Source organism: Tupaia chinensis, unplaced genomic scaffold (assembly GCF_000334495.1).
Source record: "Tupaia chinensis unplaced genomic scaffold, TupChi_1.0 Scaffold000393_1, whole genome shotgun sequence".
NCBI classification, from domain to species: domain Eukaryota; kingdom Metazoa; phylum Chordata; class Mammalia; order Scandentia; family Tupaiidae; genus Tupaia; species Tupaia belangeri.
In genome coordinates, this window is record NW_006159895.1 from 407,856 (window position 1) to 425,351 (window position 17,496).

At 39.1% G+C, this 17,496-nt stretch overlaps 1 pseudogene; it reads right to left on the bottom strand.

Moving 5' to 3' along the window:
* Positions 1-3,271: 3,271 nt before the first annotated feature.
* Positions 3,272-17,496, bottom strand: part of LOC102483260 (protein SDA1 homolog) — a 29,548-nt pseudogene continuing 15,323 nt past the window's right edge.

A 17,496-nucleotide genomic window follows, 5' to 3' on the forward strand; every position in this document is an offset into this window, starting at 1 on the left:
AGGGAAAGTGAGAAAGCAAGCCACCAGCTCCAGGTCTTGAACCATTGTCGGCCCTGTGGGAGTTCAGTGTCCCAACGACTACGCCACTCGCGATCCCACATTTAACATCTTGAATCAAAGGACATTTGAGACTCAAAATAAGAAGAGCAAAGGAATTTCAAAGCATCAGAATCTACAACGATCTCAGCCTGATGAGAGAATGAACCTTTGAAATTATAGGTAAGGCCAGCCTTGCGGCCTAGCGATGAGGAAGCTGAATCCCACAAGATGGACCCCAAGTCAAGTCCCAGGCCCTGTGACTTCGAAGACACACCAAGCGCTTGAGTGAGCATACTCCAAAACCCAACGGGATGAAGAAATGGAAACAAATTTAAAAAATAGCATTATAGGCAATGTTCTCCCTTTTGATGGTAATGATCAGATGACTATGTGAGTCCCAGTGTATTAAACCAAACACACATGATAGAAGTTGCCAAACATATCCAAGCGGAATTAAATTGGATACATTTGTCCTATAATATATAACAGAATTCAACATTCCTCCTCACTGTTCCAGCCAAAACATCCCTGTTAATTTACTCCTATAATAGAGACTGGCAATCTTCCCTGGTAGTGATTTACAATGTTACCCATAAGTTTCCTTGCTTTCAATGCCATTTGATGGGTCTGGGACTGTTTATACTTAGATTCCAATGTTGATTCAGGTTATCAATCATACATTATTTGATTGAAAGGTAAACACTTTGGAATTTCATTCCTTTGTTTTATTGTGAAAAAGAGAGCAAGAGCTAGACAATCAGTAATTTGGAAAAGAATCAACTTTACTGGCTAGTATTCAGTCACAAAGAAAATGTGATTAGCTTGACCTAAAGTAAACAAAATATCATTATGCTAATATCTAGTCATGATAAAGGTGTTTTCAGCTCCTCTATAAAATATTTTTCTTTTTTGTTTTTGAGAGAGATTTTTTCTATAGAGTATGTGCTCTCACCAGAGAGACATAGAGAAATACAGAGACAGAAAGCGAGAAATCATCCTCCAGGAGGATGGCCATACTGCAATCCTTTCTCCTCCATTCTCCTCTCAGAATTTTGAGCACACATGCATATGTGCCCAGCATGAGTTTTAAGCTGCTAGGTCTGGGACTTGAATCACCATCAACTACATGGAAATACAGCAATGTAACCATTATGCCATCTGCTGGTCCTACAATAAGTTTTTTTAAGTGGATGAACTCAATGGTGAATTTCTTGAGTTCTGACTTATTTTGTTATTATACCTTCCCCCAACAAAAACTGGAAATCCTCAGCTAAAATTTCAGTTACTCTCTCTACTTCTTAACTGAGACTTGTATAATAGTCTAGAATCTGGCACGTAACTAGTAAATGACGTTTGGTTTTTGTCATCTAAGTCAAAAGGAATCATATACCTAAATGGATAGTTGTTTTTTTTGTTTTGTTTTGATAGATTTTTGCTATAGGGCAGGTGCACTCGCCGTATAGACAGCAAGAGACAGTAAGTGAGAAGTCATTCTCCAGGAATGGCCCCCCCTGCAATCCCATTTTCTCCATTCTCCTTTCATGATTTCAGGCATACATACTTGTGCTCAGTGTGAGTTTTAAGCCATTGGGTCCAGGACTCAAACCATGGTTAACTACGTGGGAGTCTAACAACTTAACCACTACACCATCTTCTGGTCCTGTAAGAGGATACTTTTTAAATATGCAGTTTGTCAATTCTAGGAACATTGGAAAAGACATTGTCATGCAGTTACAACTCTTTCACTAAAAATAAGGAAACACTGTGGCTATTCTTCTAGGCCTCCACCAGAACCCAAATGGAAAGATTTTGGTTCTTATTAAATTTCACTCACCCTTTCAAATTAATTAGGAAATAAAAGATTGTCCTCAATATCTTTGAAAAGCTACTTTCTTAATCAAAACAAATAATAAATATTGGAACTAAAAGAAGGGAATTTTTCCTGTAGGATATAGCATTTCATATTTGTTTAGTATCCTTATTATTTTAATATTAGTTTACTGGATCTGAGATTATTGAGAGACAATGAAATGAAATGAAAGCATGAGACATGAAAGCCTGAGTCAAGAAAATGTCCTTCAAAGAAAATGTCAGAAGCTGGGACTAGCAGTTGGCATGATGGCTATGTCACTGGACTCCCAAGGAGTTGACTGCAGTTTGAGTCCCAGACCCAGTGGCATAAACTCACGCCAGGCGTGTGTGCGTGCGTGCCCAAGATCCCAAGAGGAGAATGGAGGAGAAGGGATTATAGTGTGGCCATCCCACCGGGGGGTGATTTCTTGCTTCCTATCTCTGTCTCCCTCAGTCTTTTTAGCAAGAGTACGCACCCTATAGCAAAAACTTTTCAAAAGAAATAAAGAAAACATCAGAAGCTAGATGGTTGTAATGCAGCTGTACACACGTGGGAAAGGTTCAGGTCCTGGAACCTGCCTGGGTTCATGTTCCAGGACTTCCCTGAACACACACATGCCAGCTGTGACTGGGAGTGGATCCTGGCATAAAGACCCCACTGCCGGTTTCTGTTTTTCTCTTCTTGTGTCTTTTCATCTCTTTCAGAAAAAATAAATAGACTTAAAAAAAAAAGAAAGTATTAAATGAGTTACTTTATAAAGACTATTTTTATTTACATAATTATTATATACTATGATAAAGTTTTATTTGCTTCTTATTTTGAGCATTTTTGTAAGGTTTCTCTCTCTCTCTCTCTCTCTCTCTCTCTCTCTCTCCTGGCTTACGACTTCATCAGGCTGCTAAAATTATACTTTTGATTACAGCATTTATTACTTACAATTTTTTTAATTTCTGAAAATATACCTCTTTAACCCCTCTGGATTGGGTTTCAGTCTGGATCTTACTATGGTCAGTCTATTCCCTATCATATTTGTAAATTATATTCAGTGGCATAAAACATTTTATGATAAAGGGTATGCCAAATTCGTAAGGAGGTATGTTTTCCTAGTGTGGGAGATTCTTTCCAAATAATCTCTTTTAACTTTCTTCACAGTTCTGCCTCTTGCTACGTGCACTAGCAAATAGCTCTCTTTCTTCCAAATTGCTACCAAGTTTACTGTGTTTTTCACAATACAGTGCTTCTGGATTTACAAATGAAAAAAAAAAAAAAAAGGCCTCACTACTAATTTTCAGAGCAATGACACAAATTTAGCATTCTCCTTGGAATGGACAACTGGCTTACAAGTTACTTCATTATTTTTCTCTTTTTCAAAAGTGTATCTCATAGCGCCAGGCTGTTTTTCTCAGAAGGAACACCAAAAGTTCTTTTGTTTTTTAATTCTTTAGAAGTAAAGAAGGGATTCTTTTTGTTTTTCTTCCTCAAAAAAATCCTTTCAGTCTGTCTTCCCAGCCTCTGCAGTGGCTAGCGTTGTCTCCTTGTCAGACTCTGGCTTTTTTTTTTTCCCCCAAAGTTTCTGCCATAGGGAGCATGCCCTCATGAGGTGAAGGGATAAAAAAAGAGGGAAAATGAGAAATCGCCCCCCAAGGAGAATGTCCACACTGCAATCCCTTCTCCTCCATTTTCCTCTTGGGATTTTGAGCACCACACTTCATATGAGTTTCTGGCTGCTGGGTCCAGGACTCGAACTGTGGTTGACTATGTGGGAATTTAGCACCCTAACCTCCACATCACCTGCTGGCTCCAGAATTTGGTTCTTCATGAAAGTGTTCAATGTCCCAAAAAGAAAATAACTCATCCCTGGACTCATCATCACTATCCATTTCAGTATTTCCTCATGTGGGCATCCCAGGGGCAGCATCAAGTTCTTTCCTCATTTGGGCCACTGAATTTTCTGGAAGCCTTGCTGCATTAAAACTCACCTCATACTAATGGCTGCAGCTTCGTTCCATTCCTCCACAGCATGCTGCCCAGCTCCTTGGAAATTTCTTGCTGTTGTTTGTCGAAAGAGCGGTGCACATCAGCCCATTCACCATCAGCACCTCCTCCTCACCGAGACTGAGATTTCCCCATCCATCTTCGTTGTTTTCAGCATTCTCTTCTTTCTCCCCTTCCAGAACTTCTCCTCCTGGAATGTAATCTTCGGCATCTAATTCTCCATATTCTTGAACTCCTGCTTCTATGCAGGCTTCTGTAGGCTTATCTCCAAATTTCTTCTGCCACATCTGAGGGTTCAGGATTCAGAAGATCTGAATCAAATTTCTAGCGGACATGATAACGTTCTTATCATTGTTTTATACTGAGCCGGCTCTTGGAGAAGTCCCTGAGCCATGGTTAGAGGACATAGTATTCTTACCTCTTTTATGACATTAATGCTTACTGTCATGACTTCCCCAGAGTTCTTATCAGTGACAATCCTTTCGGTCACCATCATGAGCAGTGACTGAATGATCTTTAGGGTTACCAGGTGATGAGAAACCTCTGCACAGAGACATAGAAGGTGAAGGAGAAACGTTCATAGATTCCCACCAACCTAGAGATGAGATTCATGAGCGGCATCCTCACTCCGAACATCTCCTCAGAGCTCTCAAGCTTTATTAGCAGTTTTTCTGCAAAATCTTGGGAATTGTTAATCAAGTGAAGAGCTTAAAAGTGAAACGTCTTTGTTTTTTAAAATTTTTAGGGAGATTTTTGCTATAGGGTACATGCATTTGCTGGAGAGACAGAAAGAGGACAATCATCCCCCAGGTGGGCTGGCCGCACTACAGTCCTGTCTGATCCATTCTGCTCTCAGGATTTTGTGGAGGCACACACAGTACCCGGCATGAGTTTTAAGTGGCTGAGCCCAGGACTAAAACCGAGGTCAGCTACGTGGGAATCCAGCGATGTAACCATTATGCCACCTGCTGGCTCCTATTTTTTGGTTGCTTGGTTGGTTTGTTTCTTGAGCACTTTCATTGCCTTTTCCAACTTCTTGTCTTTGGAGCTTTTCTTCCCTGTGGCACATTCCACTAATAGATGTCTTTCCTGTTGGTCCTTCCTCCTCAGATTCTGCTTCTCATTTGTATGTTTCTTGTGGAAGAGTGTAACAACAGCTACTAATATTTTGGTGACCTTAGAGAAGCATGCAGTTGTGATAAGATGGACGGTTTTGGCTTCCTTCCAGGTGGAACTCTGTAGAGTTCAATCATCACATCCAAAGATATCTTGGCTGCAGCTGCATTGCTACTCCTAGCATGGTGTACAGGAAATTCCACAATACTGTGTTCACATTATTGTTCTTCTGTTTTAGATTTATATTCTCATTATTAGTCACAATATGTGTGCATAAAGTCTTTCAAAGAGGTTTATCATGGGAATGCAGAAGTTCAAAGAACAGTTCCAGCAAACTTGACGAATTGATGAGATTATTTTCAGCAATATCAAAGCTTTACAAAATGTCACTGAAGATCTGGATCCTACACAGTATGTTTCCAGGAGAGAAGATCTTTCAGTTCTTGAGGAAAGTTACTTACACATTCTGGGTAGCACTGAGAAATCTGTGCCATAAATGTCACCAGTTCTGCCAGATCGTTGCTGAGTTTATTGAGCTATAATTTAAAAAAAAATCTCCACATTGGGTTTAAAGTGATTATACTGCTATAGAAACTCTTTGATGTGAGCTGATTGGATTTGTAACTGGTAAGTTTCTGGGCAGCTTGTTTCAGCTGGACATGTTAGCTGACAACACAACAACTAGTTCTATGAAAATTCACACAGTTGGGAACCAGCAGTTAGCGTATTGGCTATGTCGCTGGACTCCCACGTAGTTGACTGTGGTTCGCATCCCAGACCTGGTGGCTTAAAACTCACGCTGGGCGCATGGGTGTGCGTGCCCAAGATCCAGAGAAGAGAATGGAGGAGAAGAGATTGCGGTGTGGCCATCGTCCCTGGAGGAGTGATTTCTCACTTTCTGTCTCTATGTCTCTCTCTGTCCAGCGAGTGCACACGCCCTATAGTGAAAATCTCTCCAAAAAAAAAAAAAAATTCACACAGTCAACCGGTCCCAACTGCAGGTGGATTCCCACTTCCCAGCACATGGGACGCACAGCAGATGGTGCCATATTGGCTTTTAACGTGATCTGTACTCACAGATCTTGAGTGAAGTTCAAGGTCACTCAAAATTAGTTCCTTTCTACCTCATGCACACAAAAAATACACATTTCTGTGTGTGTGTGTCTGTGCACACATGTGTGCACGGGCATGCCTATGCGAATCAGTACTGCGATTAACAAGAACATGTTGTTAATGCCTGTGTGTAAGAGCTATGCAGGTCCTTGTGAGAACCTTTGTTGATTAGTGTCAACATATTAGAGGTGTGCAATATGTATCTACACGAGACATTAGACAAGTGGGCATGCAGCGCGTAGACAGCATGTGTACCAATCATGTCTGAGGCTCTGCCTAGGAGCTCTGGACATGGACCTTTAAAGCCCTCATACTAGATTCAGTGCACAGTGATGGCTTAGTATCTGTCATGGAGAGAGAAAATCAGTACCTATTGGGCAATTAGAGGAGCATCACTGACATCCTCTGACTTAAGGCATGTCTTTCACTTCAAAGCAAAAGCTAGAAGCAATTACATTTAGAGAAGAAAAAATACAAACGATGAAATAGGCCAACAAACTAGGCCCCTTGAACAAAATGGTTAGCCAGATTGTGAATGCGAAGGAAAAGTTCTTAAAGTAAATTAAAAGTACGACTCCAGTAAATGCACAAATCAAAAGAAGTGAAAGTCTTATTTCTGATATGAGGGAAGTTTTAGTGGTCTGGATAAACAATCAAACAAGTCATAACATTCTCTTAAACCCAAGCCTAATCCAAATCAAGGCCCTAATTTTCTTCAATTGTACAATTGAAGAAAGGCTGAAAGAGTGAGAAATTTGCAGAAGGAATGTTTGAAGCTAGCGGAGGTGATTCATATGGGTTGTGGAAAATAGCTGTTTCAACATAAAAGTGCAAGGCCACGGGCAGATCAACATCCAGTCAATGGTTCTGGATTCATGGTGGGGCGGTGGTCATACAACTGGATCCACATGTGAAGGCCCCCAGTACGCACTAGGCATGCATTCACATGTCCATGATACAGGCACACAAACTGGTTGAACTGGGGTTGACTGTTAACTGTTGGAGGTGCTCTCTCTATATCTTTCTCAATGAAAGAAATAAATAAACTTCTACAAAGGTGCAAGGTGAAGGAGCAAGTACTGATGCAGAAACTACATCAAGTTATCCAGAAGATCCGATTAAGAGAACTGAGGAAGATTACACTAAACTACAGATTTTTAATGTAGTTCAAAGAACCCTACATTGGAATAAGATGTTATCTGGGACTTCTGTAGCTAGGTATGAGAAGTCAATGCCTGGCTTCAAAGATTCAAACTATAGAATGACTTCTTGTTAGGAGTTTTTGCAGCTAACGACTTGAAGTTGAAGCTAATGCTCATTTATCATTCCCAAAATCCAAAAGTCCTTAAGAATTATGCTAAAACTGGAGCCAGCAGGTGGCATGGAAGTTAAAGCACTGAACTCTCACATGGCCAGCTGCAGATCAAATCCTGGACCTGGAAGCTTGCTTCTTCTCTCTCTCTCTCTCTCTCTCTCTCTCACACTCACACACACACACACACACACACACAATCTCTCCCCCACTCTCTCTCTCTCTTGTGAGTACATGTGCCCTATAGTGAATTTTAAAAAATAATAATAACAATAAACAAAAAATTATTTAAATAATTTTCAATAAATATTATGCTAAATCTTCTGGAAGAACAAAGCCCAGATGAAAGCATATCTATTTATAGCATGGTTTACTGAATGTTTTAAGCCCATTGCTAAAAATTGCTGCTCAGGGAAAAAAAAATTCTTATTAAAATATCACTACTTGTTGACAATATATCCAGTCACCTAAGAGCTCTGATGAAGGTGCATGGGAGATTAATGTTTCCAGATCCACTCACACAATATCCCTTGGGAAGCCCACAGGAAAAAAAAATTAAGAAAAAAAAACTTTAACTTTCAAGTCTTATTACTTCAGAAATACATTTCAAATGGCTAGAACTGCCTTAGTGATTCCTTTAACAAATCTGGGCAAAATAAATTGAAAATCTTCCAAAAGGAATTTACCATACTAACCCCATTAAGAACATTTATGATTCATGAGAGGGAGTCAAAATATCAACATTCACAGGAGTTTGGGAGTTGATTCCAACTCTCACGGATAACTTTAAAGAGTTCAAGACTTCTGTGGATGAAGTAACTGCAAATGTGGTAAATGTGATTTAAAAAAAAAAAGAGAAAATGAGGACTAGAAAGAGACCTGAAGATGTGACTGAATTGCTGCAATCTCAAGATGAAATGTGAATGAAATGAATGAGGAGCTGCTTCATAAGGAGAAGTAAAGATTTTTTTTTTGAAGTGACATCTACTCCTGCTAAAGATATTGTAAACATGTTGAAATGACAGCAAAGTAGTTACAATTTTACATAAACTTCATTGGTAAAGCAGCTTCAGGGTTTGAGAGGGTTGACTCCAATTCTGAAAGTTCTATTGTGGGTAATATGCTACCAGACAGCATTGCATGCCGCAGATAAATATTTTGTAAAAGGAAGAATCAATTGATGCAGCATACTCTATTGTTCACATTTTAAAAACACTGCCGCCCTAGCCACCCTGCCATTCAGTAACCTTCACCCTCATCAATCAGCACCCATCGACATCAAGCGAGACTCACCAGCAGCACTGTCACCACTCTCTGAACGCTCAGATGATTGTTAGCACTTTTTAGCAATACATTGCTTTTTAATTAAGATATGTACATTGTTTTTAAACATAATGCAACTGTATACTTAAAAGACTACAGTGTAGTATAAATCTAACTTTTATATGCACTGGGAAACCAAAAACTTCATGCAATTCACTTTATTGCAATATTCACTTACTGAAGTAGCATGGAGCCAAACCTGAAATCTCTTCGAGGTATACCTGTATACATGTGTGTAGTAAGGAAGTACCTTTGTTCTTTCCTCTCTGTGTCTTTATAATGGAAAATAAGATATATTGACTTTAAATCATAATATTTGAGTGTTGTTAACTTGCATCCTATTATTTAAGTTAGAGGATATTAAAAAGAATAAGTAACACCTAAAGGGTTTTTTTTGTCGTTCAGTTGTACACAAGATAATTGTAAAATGTTATGAAGAAATATGACCTTGCTGTTATCTTTATTTGGACGTCAAGAATGTTTTAAGTAAATGACTATAATTAGCTTGATTCTGGCTATCATTTCACAATGTATATGTATTTCAAAACATTATGACAAAAATTACTTATTTGTAAATCATACAAATATAGGAAGAAAATAACTTGGGGCCAGCAGGTGGTGTGGTAGATAAGGGCGCTGGATTTCCACATGGCCAACCATGGTTCAAGTCCTGGACCTGGTGGCTTGCTTTCTCACTTTCCCTTTCTCTCTCACTCTCTCTCTCTCTCTCTCATCAAAATAAAGAAAAAAAATAACAATAACAAATGGAAATAAATAAATAAATAATTCTTTTTTAAAAAAAAGAAAATAACTTAAGAAAAGAATGATTTGAGGAGATGTATAAAGTTCTAAATTGGTGATAGGTAGACTTGTAATGATTCATTTTATGTGTCAATTTGGCTGTGTCACGGTGCCCAGATATTTGTTCAAACATTATTCTGAATGTTTCTGTGAAGGTCTTTTATGAATGGCACTGGTATTGATATTATTTTTAAAGAATTATTTACTTCATTGTATTTATTATTATTATTTTAATTTGCTATTAGCTGCTAGAGAGAGAGAGAGAAAGTAAGCTGCCTAGTCTGAAGCTCGAACCAGTGTTGTTCATGTGGGAGTCCAGTACCTAAACCACCATACCACCTGCTGGCATTCACATTTAAATTGGTAGACTTTAAGTACAGCAGATTATCTTCCATTATGTGGGTAAGTCTCATTGAATCAGCTGAAAGACTTGCAAAAACAAAGACTAATTCTCCTTGAGCAAAAATTAATTCTACCAGCAGACATCCTGTGGAGTTAAATTGCAACTTCCTGAGCCTCTAGCCTGTTGGTGTACCTCACAAGACTTTCAGACTCAGAGTCTCTACTCCCCTCCATACTCTGATGACTACCAAGAGGCAGAGCTATTGTGATAGACACTATATTGTGCCTTTGGGTCTCAGTATAGAATCAACTTATTCTCCCCAACTGCTGCGAGTGGTCAGAAGAGGCCAGAAGTCAGTCCTCAGCAATCAGCTGTCTTAGGAGTTAACTTATACAGGAAGAAAATGTCTTACACAATGTCCCACCTCTTTCCGGGTGTAACTTTCCAAATGACTGATTAGCATAGGGATATACAATCTCAGTCTCTTCAACTCACCTCAGGACAACTCTGATCAGCTGCTCCAGCTCCAGAAGTGAGAACTTTGCTGGGTCTGCAGTTTAATGTATCCAATCCTGCTTCCTTCCCCTCTTTCTTTCATAGGCGTTACTCTGAAGAACACTCCCTAGTAAGAGGTCTTCATTATAATCTGTACTTTAAAGTCTGTTTCTAAAAAGATTCAAACCATAAGTTTTTCTCTCTTTCTGCTCCAAAAACATTTTTCCCTCTCTCTTTTTTTTTTCTGAAGAGGTTTATGCTATAGGCCACATGCACTTGCCAGAAAGACAGAGAGAGACAGAAAGTGAGAAGTCACCCTCCACAGGGATGGCCAAGCCACAATCCCTTCTCCATTATCCTCTCCAGATCTTGGACATGTATACACACGTGCCCAGTGTGAATTTAAGTCACCAGGTCCAGGACTTGAACTGTGGTCTACCACATGGGAGATCAGCGACATAATCATTATGCCAACTGCTGGTCCTAGCTTTTATCTCTACTCTTAAAGACTATAGAGTATATCAGCAATCTGGTCCATAAACCTATAGTCGACCTAGAAATGGGATTCCCATTTCCCTGCTTTTAAAGAACCCATAATCTATGGGTAATTTGTGGACATTCTTCTTACTTAGCTTGCCCAGGTGGTACAAAACTTCCACCTTCTCCCTGACATCTTGGGTGCTCCTTAAGTCTTCTGCATTTGAAAAGTTAACATTTGCTATGCCTCCAAATCACAAGCACACAATTCAGTTTCCCCAAAAGGCCTTCTCAGTTGGCAATACTGCAGGTGTCACCGAGAGACTCCATGTGCACGCAACAACACAGCCATCTAACAGATGGACAAGACCTAGGTCCATTCTGTGAGGTATCGTTAGCCAGTAAGAGCATTTTTCCTGGTGCCATCCTACACTTGGTGGGATAGCAGTTCTCTTTTTTGAAAGGATACACTGAAAGAAGGTTTGAACATAAAGTAACATAGAAATTAGCTATTAATTTCAGTGCTCTAAGGCATCCTTATTCTGTGTACAAACATTCTTTATTGGACTGTTATACTATCAATATAACTAAAAAGACTGGTGTGTTTTCTTCCCATCTCTCTGCCCATTTTAGGCTACCCTTTACACACAAAAATAAAATAACATCAGGGCAGACCCCATAGCCTCGTGGTCAAGAGCGCTGGAACCCACATGACCAATTCCAGTTTGGGTCCTGGGCCCTAGAAACTCGAAAAACCTACCAAGTGTATGTGCATGCACCCCACAAATCCTAACAGGATGTAAAAATGAAGAGAAGGGATTATATGATCACACCCTACTGAGATGCTTTCTCTTGCCCTTTCTTTCTCTCTGTCTCTCTCTCTCTGATGATCACATGCTGGAAACTTCTAAAAATAAGATCAAATAACCTGTGGCTTTACATTTAATAATGTTATTAAGAACTGCTGGAAAGCATACTTTTGGAGTGATTTTACTAGTTTAATAATGTGTTCAGACTAAGTTATTACTTTAACTCCAGGGCCAAGTTATAATCATGGCCAGACATTGAAAGATGGCTAGCCAAAGGTTGGGGGTACTTTTCCTCCCATGGACCAAGACTCTCTATTCAGTGATAAAAGGCCCCTGCTATTCTTAAGATCACAGTGTAGGCCCGACCTGGATGGCATAGGTGGTAGCATACCGAACTGTCTCAGATTGCTAGAGTTGAAAACCTCCACGATTCTAACAAGCTGAAACACCAGGAGAAAGAAGAGAAAAATCCTTTTGAAGGTGCTTGTCATTATCTCTCTCTCTCTCTCTCTCTCTCTTATGTGCACATGTACTCTCTATCATGAATAAAAATAAATAGAATACGAAAAACAAAAAGTGCCCTGTGTAATTTTTTAAGCTCTTTATCTTATAACTCCTAGGTCTTCTGGAAATCACAGAGCCCCAGGAGGAAGTGAGCATGAATCCTTGCTAAGTGTGGGTTTTGTGGAAATGGTTGAATTGTTCTGGCTTACAAACCCATATCACATATACCTCTTTTTTTTTTTTTTTTTTGAGAGAGATTTTTTGCTATAGGGCGCGTGCGCTTGCCAGACAGACAGAGAGAGACATTAGAGTGAGTTTTAAGCCACCAGGTCTGGGACACGAACCACGGTCAACTACGTGGGAGTCCAGCGACATAGCCATTACTCTAACTGCTGGTTCCCCACATATACCTCTTGAAATCAAAGCCCTTCCCCTCTCCTACCACCAGGCAGAAGTGCATTTATTACCTATCTACACTCTGCATTTTTTAAATGCTTGGACAAAGTAATAAAATAGTCTAACTTCTAGTTTCAGACTAGAGATGGCATCTCCCTTAAGAAAAAGGTCTACTTAAATTAATCTTACCTTGCTGCTTCAAAAATATCATTTTACTTCAATCTTCGGTCATGTTTTAGGTATTCTTTCTTTTTTGAAGCTCATTTCAGTGATACTATTCTTTAATCTTAAATCCCTTGCTTTAAAATGCTCCACCTCACTGATTAGATTCCAAAGCTTCTTTCACACCATCGGTAAAACGCATCCCAGTAGGTAACAGTCAAATAGGCAAGATCATTCAAGCATTTCTCAATTAGTTGAAAAACTTTTGATGCATCTCATTTATCGTTCTCGGTGAACAAAACATCTTAGAAATATTTCCTTCAGGTCAAAGGACAAATTTAGCATAATAGCTAGCCAAATTTCTATATAATTAGATCATGTGGGGATTTGGGTCTTCTATTACTTCAGGTGCATATGATATGAGTAGCGCTTGCTAAATCATGACCCACTGAGAAAGGAAAATAATTGAGAAAGTGACCTTGGCACATTAGGAAAGGAAGCATGGAGGCTTTTGACAGCATAAAATTATATAATTACTAGTAGGCTAAAGTTCAGGGCAAAGAAGCTATAGTCCTATGGGGAAAACGGCCTCTGGCTCTGTGTTTTCACGTGTCGCGTAAAGATTTGGGGCTCTACTAGGTGGCGCATTCTATTTTGAATGATTTATAAAAACCAACAATAAAAATAATTCTAGGGAATACTAAGCAAGCAGTTTGAATTAAATATTTGGAAGCTATGTTTTCCAATATTATAACAATTAAACTTTAGAAAGCATACAGACCTTTAGGTGAGCCACAACACCTGGCATGGCTGCCAGACAGAAAAACAGAGAAGCGTTTTGGAAGATTAGGGTTCACATAATGACCAGTTGCATAACAAATTTAAACAACTATGTATGGGGGGAGTTAGACACATCTAAAGCTAGAATTCCCATTCTGCCACTTACTACAGGATAACCTTACATAAACTAGTCACCTCTTTGTGCCAGTTTTCTGCAGTACTAAATGGGGTCAATAGTATTGGAATGTCATCTATAGTAAATGAGAAAATGTATACAGAATGTTCCAGGCCTGGCACATAGTAAATAATCTGACACTGCTTTATTGATAATTTTTTGAGAATATAAATAGTTGGAATTAGATTGAATGTCCAAGAGTGCTTTAAGTCATACAAGAAAGAAGTGAAAGTTTTTAGTCTTTCCTGCATCTTTGCCCATCTTTCCATTCCCCACCTTGACTAATAAATTCAGGTGGCTTCTTTTTTTTTTTTTTTTTTTGGAGAGGTTTTCGCTATAGGGCGCCTGTGCTCGCCAGAAAGACAGAGAGAGACAGAGAGACAGAAAGCGAGAAATCACCCCCCAGAGGGGATGGCCATGCCACAATCCCTTCTCCTCCATTCTCCTCTCGGAGCTTGGACATGCACACACAGGCACCCAGCATGAGTTTAAGCTGCTGCATCTGGGACTTGAACCGCAGTCAACTACGTGGGAGTCCAGCGACATAGTCATTACACTAACTGCTGGTCCCTTCTTCAGGTGGCTTCTTAGGAAGTTCTTCTCTCCTAGGAACTAACATTTGCATGATCATTTATTTTAAGTATTTCACTGAAATTTCTGTGATGGTGGCACATGAAAGTATGTGGAGTATGACAAAACTTCTTCAGAAGTCTGAAAAATCTAATTTTGTTCTGATTACTCACTTAGAGATCACTTGTATCTATAGAGAATATCAGAAAGATGGTACTTCGTAGGCCAGCAGGTGGCATAGTGGTTGTGGTGCTGGACTCCCATGTAGTTGAACCGTGGTTTGAGTCCCAGACCCGGCAGCCTGAAACTCATGTCAGGTATGTGTACCCAAAATCCCAAGAGGAGAAGGGATTACAGTGTGGCCATCTCCCCAAGGGTAATTTCTCATTTTCTGTCTCTCTGCTCTCTGTCTCTCATTGTCTGAAAAGCATACACACCCTATAGCAAAACAAAAGAAAAAACCCTAAAAAACATGAAAAGAAAGAAAGATAGTACTTCAGTGACACTAACACCTGTCAGTGACATTAACACCTGTCACTGGAGCAGCACTTGCTCGATGTAACAACCAAGCACACAGAGACACGGAGACAAGTAGACCTAACCGATCATTTTACTCCAACTATTAAATATTCCTTCTTTCATTTCTTTTGACTGTTTCATTTTCCAGAAGAACACAGCCATTTGAAACAAATTTTATTTTTATGAAGCAAATCATTTTACTGATTAAAAATCATGTTGAGCAAATTTGATGAGACCTTGAAGACATTTCAGATTGTTATGCCTTTTTTGTAATATTTGTCATTCTTTGTTTATTCAATATTTATTTAGAATCCACACTGGTTTAGGAATAAAAAATATTGCTTTTCTACTACATAGTAAACCAATAAGAAAAACTAAAGTCTTTAAAATCATTATGCAAAAGAGACATCAAGGGGTCAGGTGGTGGCAGTCAAATGCAATGATCTGCAAGGCTGGCTCAAATGCGAAGGTCCCAGGTTTGCATCTGGAGACTTCCCTGTGAATGCCAAGTACACTCACATTGATGATCCAGGGCTGGGGGTGGGTCATGGTGTCCAAACACTTTTAAGGGGCCAGCAGATGGCATAATAGTTATATCACTGGACTCCTACATTGTTGACCATGGTTTGAGTTCCAGACCCAGCAGCTTGAAACTCACACCAGGCAAGTATGAGTGTGTGCCCAAGATCCCAAGAGGAAAATGGAGGAGAAGGGATTGTGGCATGGTCATCCCCCTGGGGGTTGATTTCTTGCTTTCTAACTCTGTCTCTCTTTAACTCTGTGGCAAGCACATGTGCCTTATAACAACAAATCTCTCTTTAAAAACAAAAAAAAAACTGGACCAGCAGTTAGCGTAATGGCTATGTTGCTGGACTCCCATGTAGTCATCCCCCTGGGGGATGATTTCTAGCTCTCTGTCTCTCTCTGTGTCTCTGGCAAGTGCACACAATTTATAGCTAAAAATCTCTTTAAAAAATAAATAAAAAACCTTCTCTTTTTATCTACACTGATCCTGAGAATGTACTATTCTTAGAGTCTATTTAGCCATGCTTTTTCATTGCATATTGCCATATATGTGGTCACTGCTGAATGCATCTGGTCCAGCTGAGATTTGAAGAAATAAAATCAAAGCATAATTACTAGTATAAAAATAGAAGAAAAAGAAAAGCCCAGAACCCAAAGCATTACCAATGCAGTGAGAGCCCCAAATTTTCATTAATGTCTTCTTCAAAGGAATCTGTTTCTTTGCTTCACTGTAATGTCTGCTTCTTTGATTTATTTTTAAGGTTTTTTTTCCTTCATCCTTTTCTTCTTTTTTTCTTTTCTTGAAACTTAGTCATTATCATTCTTCCTTTTCACATCTCATGTAGTATCTACCTTTGTTACTTCACTTCAACTCCTTACACCTTCAAAATCTCTCTTTGTTCCCTGTGAGCAGCAGTATTTTGCACCGATTCCCGGATTCATCTTCAAGCACTTGTCCATTTCTTTGTCTGATCATTAGCTGATGAGCTGCTTTGTTTTTAGTTCCCTAAACGGGGACCTGAACATCCTCGTGAGACAGGTGTTAGAAGCATCAGAGAGTTAAGGCGATAACAATGCATGCTAGTGTGAACTTCCTAGATAAAAAGGAAACATTATGCATGGCAAAACGGAGACGAAAGCTGCTTTCATTCTTACAGTGGAGAAACACAATTACCACTTAGAGTAGAAAGTCATTTCTAGTATTAAGGAAATCCCTTTTTCTGCGACCACTTGTAGATCTTCAGTACATGATTGTGTGTTTCCTATGAATCTGTGTGAGAAACAAAGAAAAAATATCCATGAGGATGAACTTCACACGACAGAGAACTAGATTTTACTCTCAAATATTCCTACATCTTTCTGTGCTGTAACTGGCAAGCCATTGCACAGAATGACAATTTCAGTGACTACTAATCTTACTAAGAATAATATACTAGATTTTAGGTCTAATATACAAAATTGTGTAGGTATACTCCTTTTAGTCTCAACAATGACTCTAGAAGAGGAATACTGGCTCTATTGCTCAATTTATCTATGTTAAAACTGAAGCTTCGAGAAAACGAGTAATTTTCCTAAAGTCACAGACATTTTAGATGTAGAAAACCATTTCTGTGTGACTCTGTATTTAAGTGAACTGTGCAAATTATCTGTCTCAAAATAATAACATTAATAATAATAATAATAATAATAATAATAATAAAATTGCTATAGACCCTGTGTCTTAGCTAGGAAAAGCTGGATCTCACATGGCTAACTGTGATTCAAGTCCTGAACCCAAGAGGAATGAAAAACACATGGGTGTGTGTGCATGAGTGTCCAAAATACTGACAGGATAGAGAAATGGAGAAGAAAGGATTGTGGCATGACCACGCATCTTTGGAGAGATGTTTTCTCCCTCACCACCCCCCGTCTCTCTCTCTATCTCTGGTGTGTACATATGCCTTCTGGAAATTAAAGAAATAGAGAGAGAGATTTTAAAATGTCTACCTACACAGAGTATATAACTATATTAAAAATCTGAATAATTATAAATAAAGTTTTCTTATTGGCTTATGGATAAGAAAGAAGATATCCAACCAGGTAAACAGGTAAATTTGCTATGTATTAAATTTAGGTCAACTGGGACCAGCAGTTGGTGTGATGGCTATGTCGCTGGACTCCCATGTAGTCGACTGCCATTCAAGTCCGGAG